The sequence below is a fragment of the Perca flavescens genome, chromosome 1 (assembly GCF_004354835.1).
Source record: "Perca flavescens isolate YP-PL-M2 chromosome 1, PFLA_1.0, whole genome shotgun sequence".
NCBI lineage: Eukaryota > Metazoa > Chordata > Actinopteri > Perciformes > Percidae > Perca > Perca flavescens.
The window spans coordinates 42841144-42851143 of NC_041331.1; positions in this window are offsets into that span (position 1 = coordinate 42841144).

Below are 10000 nucleotides of genomic sequence, written 5' to 3' on the forward strand. Positions count from 1 at the left end.
TGTGCAAAAAGCAGCAAAAACTGTGTCAAAAGCATGGAAAAAAAGTGATAAAAACAAGTATGCTTCTCCTTGGCAACAGCCTCCTTTGTTTTTCCTAAAGAATTGGATGATATACAGATCCATAGACATTTCATCATCCCTAATGTCTTGATAAATAGCCCCCCCACCCATGTTTCCGCCCCCACCCCCCCAGGCTGTTATCTCTCTGTCCCAGCTCTGCCGAGGCTTCGCTCCACCAGCAGAGCAGTACGAGGCGGTTGCAGTGTTGGGGTGGAGCTGCTGATAAAGTTCCACTTTCAGGCTGATCTCCAGTAACAGTATCAGTGGCAGCTGTCTGTGGTCAGGCTATATGTGTGTGTGTGCATCTGTGTGTGTGTGTGTGTGTGTGTCTATGTGTGTGTGTGTGTGTGTGTGTGTGTGTGTGTGTGTGTGCGCATCTGTGTGTGTGTGTGTGTGTCCTTACCTAGCTACTGAGCATGTAGTCCTTACCTAGCTACTGAACATGTGCATTTGATAACAAAGATGTTACAGAAGTTGAGATGTCTCACTCTGTAGCTAAAACAGAGACCTGAACACACAGGGTGAAGAGAGGAGATGCAGCAATGTGCAGTACAACACAAATATGGTGTTTTTTTAATTAAACCATGTAAACCTATTCTGGTACAACTTTAAAATACAAGTATGAACCTGAAAATTAGCATCATATGGGCGCTTTAACACAAGTATATAGCAGTAGTTAAGTATTTTACATATCCTGGGTGACAGTGGTGTAGTCGTGATACGCAGACATACACAGTATACCCACTAAAAAAGCTCCAGGATTTCCATATACCCAGTTAAAAATGCCCACTGACACACTACAACATACTTTCCATTATATGCTTGATATATTTTGAATTGTCAACTGTGTTTTTCTTCTTCACATAGGCTAAATAAAGGTATTCCCACCGTAAATTGGTGCATAAAAGTGTATCCGAAAACAGGAAATGAAGTCGTTGATGCTTAAAAGGTCCATGGGGGAGGACAGGCTAAAAAAAAGAAATCATGTTTCAACATTTCATTGCATTTTTTTCTAGGCTTCTGGCACTTTTTTAGTCGTTTTTGTCACTTTTTGTTTAGTTTCAGTTGTTGTTTTTCCGATTTCTTTTGTTACTTGTTTTGTCTGATTGTCACTTTTTGTCACTTTGCCGTTTTTGACGCTTCTTCTAAAGTGTTCAACAATTTTTTCCACCACTAACACCAAATTATAAACACTAGTTTCACGCTTATTTTTGGAATTCGTGGTCAATACATTTTTATGAAATCATACCTCGTTTTTGAGTTTAAAAAGCAAAAAAGTGCTATAATATTGAATAAAACTCCCAAAATGTAATGAAAGAAACTGAAACTGATCTTTAATTTGACTTATGAAGAGTGCTGTATGGATCCATCCACATTATTTTGGGGAAATTTGGTTGAAAGATACCTATATTTGACTTTGACTTGGTATTCAAGACTTGCAATTTGACTTTGACTTGAGACAGATGACTAGAAAGGACTTGACTTTTTATTAATGGAACAGCCAGGCTGTATTCTTTGTTTCAAGGTATTGAGATTAAGGTAGTGGTGGTTAGACGAGTGAAGAAACCACCGCTGCCTATCGTGGGCCAGTCTCCGCGGAGCTCAGCTAGCTTGGTGTAAACCTAGCACCTTAACTGGATATATGTCTCTTTAATCAGTCCTTCCAGGAGAGTTTTTTTGTGATTGTTGCGGGCAAAACTCCATGATTATGCGGCAAGTTTTCTTAAAAAGTGCAATGGAATATGCGGGATGTTTATGCAATTTTATGCGATGAAATTGCGGGAACTTGCAAAAGCTGCAGTTGGATGAAAAAGAGAAAAAAGGGGGAAAATGGCTGCTCTTGTGTGAAGTAAACGCAACATTTTTCATTTCATTTTTCTTTCTGCTAAGATACTGTATATTATGGGACTTTTTTGCAACGAAAATGCGGGGATTATGAGATCCTGCAAGCCCGCATATTTTGCGCGGAAATCAGCTATATTTTGCGCGGATATCCCTAACATCAATATGCAGATTTTGGCTGATTATGCATTGAATTATGTGATCGCATAATCGTGTTTTTCTGGAGGGACTGAGTAATGAAGTTCTTTGCTGCAACAGTTTCGCTGCAATATTGAAAATAAAACAAGTCTGTCTTTTTAAACTGATTATGAATGTAAAAACTGGGGTAGATCTAAGAATTGTGTATGACTCACACCACAGTGACTTGAGGCTTGCTGGTGACTTGCACATGTGTGACTTACTCCCACCTGTGGTAGAAAGCTCCAGCTTCTGTCTTTCACTATGAAAACACCTCAGAAATACTCCTAAAAATGTGCATATCTCAAGAACTAAAACATGTACAGGGTTAATATAGATATACTTATATACTTCTGGAGTGTTGAGAAATATTCTGTTAATTTTATCTCGTTTGGAAATCTTTTTGGATCAAAATGTTTTGTGTGTTTATTTAGTAAAAGTTGATGCAAACGGATATCTGACTTTTTTATTTATTTTGTATTTATGACACAATTTCAATACTTTTATTAATGATTATGGGATACTGAGCTTTTAGCTCAGGTTGTGCTGATTTTAGGGATATGAAGCATTTGAAGATACTGCAGGAAATGACATCACAATAAGCAAATATTTAGGCACTGGCGAACCTTTCTTCAAAGGGTGAAGTAGTCTGTCTATCAGTCATACTGTATGTGCAGTGAGTAAACTCTGTGTGTGTGTGTGTGTGTGTGTGTGTGTGTGTGCGCGGGTGTGTGGGTGTGTGTGTCCGTGCGTACTGGTGGGGTGTGTGTGTGTGTGTGTGTGTGTGTGTGTGTGTGTGTGTGCGTGGGTGCGTGCGTGGGTGCGTGCGTGCATGCTGGCGGGTGTGTCTGTCTATGTGTGTGTGTGTGTGTGTGTGTGTGTGTCTGTTAGTGTGTGTGTGTGCGTGTGTGTCTGTCCGTGTCTGTGTCTGTGTGTGTGCCTGCATGTGTGTATGTTAGTGTGTGTGTGTGTGTGTGTGTGTGTGTGTGTGTGTGTGTGTGTGTGTGTGTGTGTGGGTCTGTTTGTGTGTGTGTGTGCATGCGTTTGTGTATATTAGTGTGTGTGTGTGTGTGTGTGTGTGTGTGTGTGTGTGGGGTGTGTGTGCATGGGTGCGTGCATGCTGGTAGGTGTGTGTGTGTGTGTGTGTGTGTGGGTCTGTTAGTGTGTGTGTGTGTGTGCATGTGTGTGTCGGTCCGTGTCTGTGTGTGTGCCTGCGTTTGTGTATATTAGTGTGTGTGTGTGTGTGTGCGTGTGGGTCTGTTTGTGCGTGCGTGTGTGTGTGTGTGTGTGTGTGTGTGTGTGTGTGTGCGTGCGTGCGTGCTGTGTGTGTGGGTCTGTTTGTGTGTGTGTGTGCGTTTGTGCGTGCATGCATGACTGTGTGTGTGTGTGTGTGTGTGTGTGTGTGTGTGTGTGTGTGTGTGTGTGTGCATGCATGACTGTGTGTGTGTGTGTCTCTTTAAGCAGTTCAAACAGCAGAGCCTCTCAGTGTTTGTTAATAAGTAAACCAGCAGCAGGAACAGCACTCGTCACACACACACACAGTCTGAACCTGAACGTACGGCAGTCTGCTCAGCTCTCACAGGTAGGTTTATACACTCTTTATTTCCTTTCATCTGCACGCCAACACGGATCATTTTCTCTGTTTCTATTAGAAATAAACTCTCTTTGAGTCTGTAACAGTCACAGGATCAGACTCAATCGTTCTCCCGTCCTTTGGCTGTCTGAAGTCATTAAAACATTAAAAATATTCAAATGATAAGTGCAAGAAAACTAATCTTAGAGACTTATTTTATTTGATGTTTTGCAGACGACTGTTTTATTTATATTGAGTATCAGAATAAAAGAATATTAAAGTACAGATATGTCAACAAACACACCGCACTGACACCACTAAAACATGGGAAATGTTTTCAAATGTTAGGCGTCAGAAAACTGATCTGAGACTTATTAGATGTTTTTCAGACACATTTATTTTGAGTGTCAGAAATAAAGGATATGAAAGTTCAGATGTGTCAACAAACACACAAGTCTTTACCACACGGACACCGCTTATGGAAACTATTAAAACAATAAAACAACTTCACAGTATGTTGGAGAAAACTGTAGGAATATCACACACACAGACACACATATTTGTGTACAGTATAGCAATGGTGCGTGTGCATTTATGGCATTTGGAAGAGTAATTCACTTCATAATAGATAACAGATGACACATGCAGTTTCTATTTTCAGAGACATCACACAGGAAAACAAACACGGGAACCAAGAATTCAAACAGATGTACATTTTGGTTTGCCGACATTTCATATGTGATGAAAACATACACGATCATTTATACAGTAATATCAATATCATAGCAATGTGTATGGATACAGGAACATGTGTTTTGGGATGTTGTGAAAGCGTAAACCTGCAGACAGAAGAACATTTTCAACAACATTCTCTGAAAATGTTAATTTTCCTTCAGTACTCTGGGTCTGGGTTTGTAGTATATATATACAGTAGAGGCCAAAAGTTTGGACACATCTTCTCATTCAATGCATTTCCTTTTTATTTTCATGACTATTTACATTGTAGATTCTCACTGAAGGCATCAAAACTATGAATGAACACATATGGAATTATGTACTTAACAAAAAAGTGTGAAATAACTGAAAACATGTCTTATATTTTAGATTCTTTAAAGTAGCCACCCTTTGCTTTTTTATTAATAAGGGAAATAATTCCACTAATGAACCCTGACAAAGCACACCTGTGAAGGTAAAACCATTTCAGGTGACTACCTCATGAAGCTCATTGAGAGAACACCAAGGGTTTGCAGAGTTATCAAAAAAAGCAAAGGGTGGCTACTTTGAAGAATCTAAAATATTTGGCATTTGGAACCGCCACTTGGTAGGGTCTCCCAAGGCAAAGTGGTCTCAGGTGAGGGGCCAGACAAAGAATGGTTCAAAAACCCCAATGAAAAAGCTAAGCAGAGATGGAGTGACCCTGCCCGGAGGAAGCCCGGGGCCCCGCCTGGAGCCAGGCCCAGACGGTGGGCTCGTCGGCGAAGCGCCTGGTGGCGGGTTTGCCACGGAGCCCGCCGGGCACAGCCCGAACAAGCTACGTGGCAACTCCCTCTCCATCCCATGGGCCCACCACCTGTGGGAGGAACCGTTGGGGTCGGGTGCGATGCCACATGGGTGGCAGTGAAGGTCAGGGGCCTCGACGGACCAGACCCGGGCAGCAGACGCTGGCTCTGGGGACGTGGAACGCGTCACCTCTCTGTGGGGAAGGAGCCGGAACTGGTGCGGGAGGTGGAGCGCCACCGGTTAGATCTGGTGGGGCTAACCTCACGCACAGTCTCGGTTCTGGAACCATACTCCTGGATAGGGGTTGGACTCTTTTTCTTCTCCGGAGTTGCCCAGGGTGTGAGGCGCCGGGCGGGTGGGGATACTCACAAAGCCCCGGCTGAGCGCCGCTGTGTTGGAGTTTACCCGGTGGACGAGAGGGTCGCCTCCCCACGCCTGCGGGTTGTGGGGGAAAACTCTGACTGTTGTTTGTGCATATGCACCAAACAGGAGTTCGGAGTATTCGGCCTTCTTGAGACCTTGACTGGAGTCCTGCATGGGGCTCCAGTGGGGGACTCCATTGTTCTGCTGGGGGACTTCAACGCACACGTGGGCAATGATGGAGACACCTGAGAGGCGTGATTGGGAGGAACGGCCTCCCTGATCTAAACCAGAGTGGTTGTTTGTTGTTGGACTTCTGTGCTAGTCATGGATTGTCTATAACAAATACCATGTTCGAACATAGGGATGCTCATAAGTGTACCTGGTACCAGAGCACCCTAGGGTCAAGGTCAATGATCGATTTCATAATCGTTTCATCTGATCTGAGGCCGTATGTTTTGGACACTCGGGTGAAGAGAGGGGCAGAGCTGTCAACCGATCACCATCTGGTGGTGAGTTGGGTCAGAGGGTGGGGAAGACTCTGGACAGACCTGGTAAGCCCAAACGTGTAGTGCGGGTAAATTGGGAACGTCTGAGGAGGCCCTGTCCGACAGACTTTCAACTCACACCTCCGGGCGGAGCTTTTCGTGCATCCCTGTGGAGGCTGGGGGCATTGAACCCGAGTGGACAATGTTCAAAGTTTCCATTGCTGAAGCTGCAGCGAGGAGCTGTGGTCTTAGGGTCTTAGGTGCCTCAAGGGGCGGTAACCCACGAACACCGTGGTGGACAACGGTGGTCAGGGAAGCCGTCCGACTGAAGAAGGAGTCTTTCCGGGATATGTTATCCCAGAGGACTCGGAGGCAGTTGCAGGGTACCCGCGGGGGCCCGAAGGGCTGCAGCCTCTGCCGTGAAAGAGGCAAAGCAGCGGGTGTGGGAGAAGTTTGGAGAAGACATGGAGAAGGACTTTCGGTCGGCACCAAAGTGCTTCTGGAAAACTGTTCGCCACCTCAGGAGGGGAAGCGGGGAACCATCCAAGCTGTGTACAGTAAGGATGGGACACTGTTGACCTCAACTGAGGAGGTAATAGGGCGGTGGAGGGAGCACTTTGAGGAACTCCTGAATCCGACTAATACGCCCTCTATGTTAGAGGCAGAGCTGGAGGATAATGGGGGATTGTCGCCGATTTCCCAGGCGGAAGTCACTGATGTAGTCAAACAACTACACAGTGGCAAAGCCCCGGGATTGATGAGATCCGTCCAGAAATGCTCAAGGCTCTGGGTGTGGAGGGGCTGTCCTGGTTGACACGCCTTTTCAACATTGCGTGGAAGTCTGGGACGGTGCCAAAGGAGTGGCAGACTGGGGTGGTGGTTCCCCTTTTAAAAAGGGGGGACCAGAGGGGTGTGCCAATTATAGGGGTATCACACTTCTCAGCCTCCCTGGTAAAGTCTACTCCAAGGTGCTGGAAAGGAGGGTTCGCCAATAGTCGAACCTCGGGTTGAGGAGGAACAATGCGGATTCCGTCCTGGTCGTGGAACAACGGACCAGCTCTTCACTCGCAAGGATCCTGGAGGGAGCCTGGGAGTATGCCCAACCGGGTCTACATGTGTTTTGTGGATTTGGAGAAGGCGTATGACCGGGTCCCCGGGAGATACTGTGGGAGGTGCTGCGGGAGTATGGGGTGAGGGGGTCTCTTCTCAGGGCCATCCAATCTCTGTACAACCAAAGCGAGAGCTGTGTCCGGGTTCTCGGTAGTAAGTCGGACTCGTTTCAGGTGAGGGTTGGCCTCCGCCAGGGCTGCGCTTTGTCACCAATCCTGTTTGTAGTATTTATGGACAGGATATCGAGGCGTAGTCGGGTGGGGAGGGGTTGCAGTTTGGTGGGCTGGGGATCTCATCGCTGCTCTTTGCAGATGATGTGGTCCTGATGGCATCATCGGCCTGCGACCTTCAGCACTCACTGGATCGGTTCGCAACCGAGTGTGAAGCGGTTGGGATGAGGATCAGCACCTCTAAATCTGAGGCCATGGTTCTCAGCAGGAAACCGATGGAATGCCTTCTCCAGGTAGGGAATGAGTCCTTACCCCAAGTGAAGGAGTTCAAGTACCTTGGGGTTGTGTTCGCGAGTGAGGGGACAACGGAGCGGGAGATTGGTCGGAGAATCGGGCGCAGCGGGTGCGGTATTGCATTCAATCTATCGCACTGCTAGATTTAAAAGAGAGCTTAGCCAGAAGGCAAAGCTCTCGATCTACCGGGTCAGTTTTCGTTCCTACCCTCACCTATGTTCATGAAGGCTGGGTCATGACCGAAAGAACGAGATCCAGGGTACAAGCGGCTGAAATGGGTTTCCTCAGGAGGGTGGCTGGCGTCTCCCTTAGAGATAGGGTGAGAAGCTCAGTCATCCGTGAGGAGCTCGGAGTAGAGCCGCTGCTCCTTTGCGTCGAAAGGAGCCAGTTGAGGTGGTTCGGGCATCTGGTAAGGATGCCCCCTGGGCGCCTCCCTAGGGAGGTGTTCCAGGCACGTCCAGCTGGGAGGAGGCCTCGGGAAGACCCAGGACTAGGTGGAGGGATTATATCTCCAACCTGGCCTGGGGAACGCGGGATCCCCAGTCGGAGCTGGTTAATGTTGCTCGGGAAAGGGAAGTTTGGGGTCCCCTGCTGGAGCTGCTCCCCCCGCGACCCGACACCGGATAAGCGGACGAAGATGGATGGATGGACTATGAACGTAAATAGAGTCGTAATTGCTGCTTGAACAAACGACCTATGTGGGCGTTTTTCAGGGAGGACAGTCTGTTTTTTAAATGCTTACAGAGACTCTGACCTTTGACCTTCCACCAATCATTGGTCTCGTTAATTACCAGAGAAACTGCCGCTGATTTACTGCAGTAAAGGCAAATGCACGCTGGCAGTCTAAATGAGAAAAAAGAGAAGTTAAAGATAATACGAAAGAAAAGACAAATAATTAGTTGAAAAACAGAAACGTCGGAAATGCGACACATTTTTGAGAGAAAAAAAACATGAAAGAAGAGTTGGAAAACATGTCAAAAATGTAGAAAAAATTGTCAAAATGTCCCCAAAAAAACGTTTTAAAGGTCGTTAAAAAAAAAAAAATTGGAAAAGGTGGCAAAAATGACCGTGTTAAAAATTAAAAAAATAAAAATACCAAAATCGAAGAAAATCATAAAAAAATTTATAAAATATTTATGAAAAAAAGTGTCAAAAACGCCAATAAAAAGCACTTAACGTATCGATGAAAAACCGCCTCTGGAACCGCGGCTATAAATGTAAATAGAGTTGTTTGAACAAACGACCTATGTGGGCGTTTTTCAGAGAGGACAGTCTGGTTATTAAATGCTCACAGAGACTCTGACCTTTGACCTTCCACCAATCATTCAGAGGGAAACTGATTTACATGAAGCCTCTTCAGGTTTCTGTCAAACACTAAAATGCAAAACTTGGTTGTTAAACCGGCTCTGTGTCACCACTGTGTTGTTTGACTGATAACAGCTTCTTTACTGTTTAAATAGTTAAATATGCTCCAGGTGTCACGGTGAAACCAAACAGCCAACGCTCAACAGAACATAGGGCTGTGGGAACATAGGGCTGTGGGAACATAGGGCTGTGGGTACATAGGGCTGTGGTAACATAGGGCTGTGGGAACATAGGGCTGTGGGAACATAGGGCTACATAGAGAACCAGGTGGCTAAGAAAGCAAAGGAAATTGTTGGATCAACATCATAAATAATGTTATCATTCGCTTTACTGAGTGATAAGAGCTTTTTACTGTTTATATAATGAGATATTATATATTCTTCTGCTTTATTCGACGTTCTACAGCGATTTTGTAGCTTTATTTATGATTTTGTTGATTTTTTTCCAACATTCCTGTCTCTTTTTTTGGGTGTTTTTATCAGTTTTTGTCATTTTTCTTGCCTTTTTCAGCGTATTTGTCCACTTTTTGGACTTTATTATTGCTTTATTTGACATTTTTGAAACACACTTTCCACTCGTTGAACGGTGTCTGTTCTGTTACGATTCACACGTTTAAAATCTTTGTTCAACACAGAGCTTCCTAACTAATTAATCAGTTACCTTAAATGAATAACGCAAATATTTCTCCCATAATTCCCCTGACTGCAGTCGATCAAAGTCTGAGCTGTTCGTTCACGGTTCAAGAATTCGGCCACACCTGTAAATTAAACTGTCACACACTCACTTCCTGTTCTCCCTCCCTCCCTCTCCCCCTCTCTCTCTCTCCCTCTCTCTCCCTATCTCCTTCTCTTTCTCTCTGTCTGTCTCTCCCTCCCTCCCTCCCTCTCTCTGTCTCTCTCTCTGTCTCTCCCTATCTCTCTCTATCTCTCCCCCCTCCCTCTCTCCCTATCTCTCTCTCTCTTTCTTTCTTACTTTCTCTCTCTCTCCTCCCTCCTCCCTCTCTCCCTCCCTCCCTCTGTCTCTTTCTCTTTCTCTCTCCCTATCTCCCTCTCTTTCTCTCT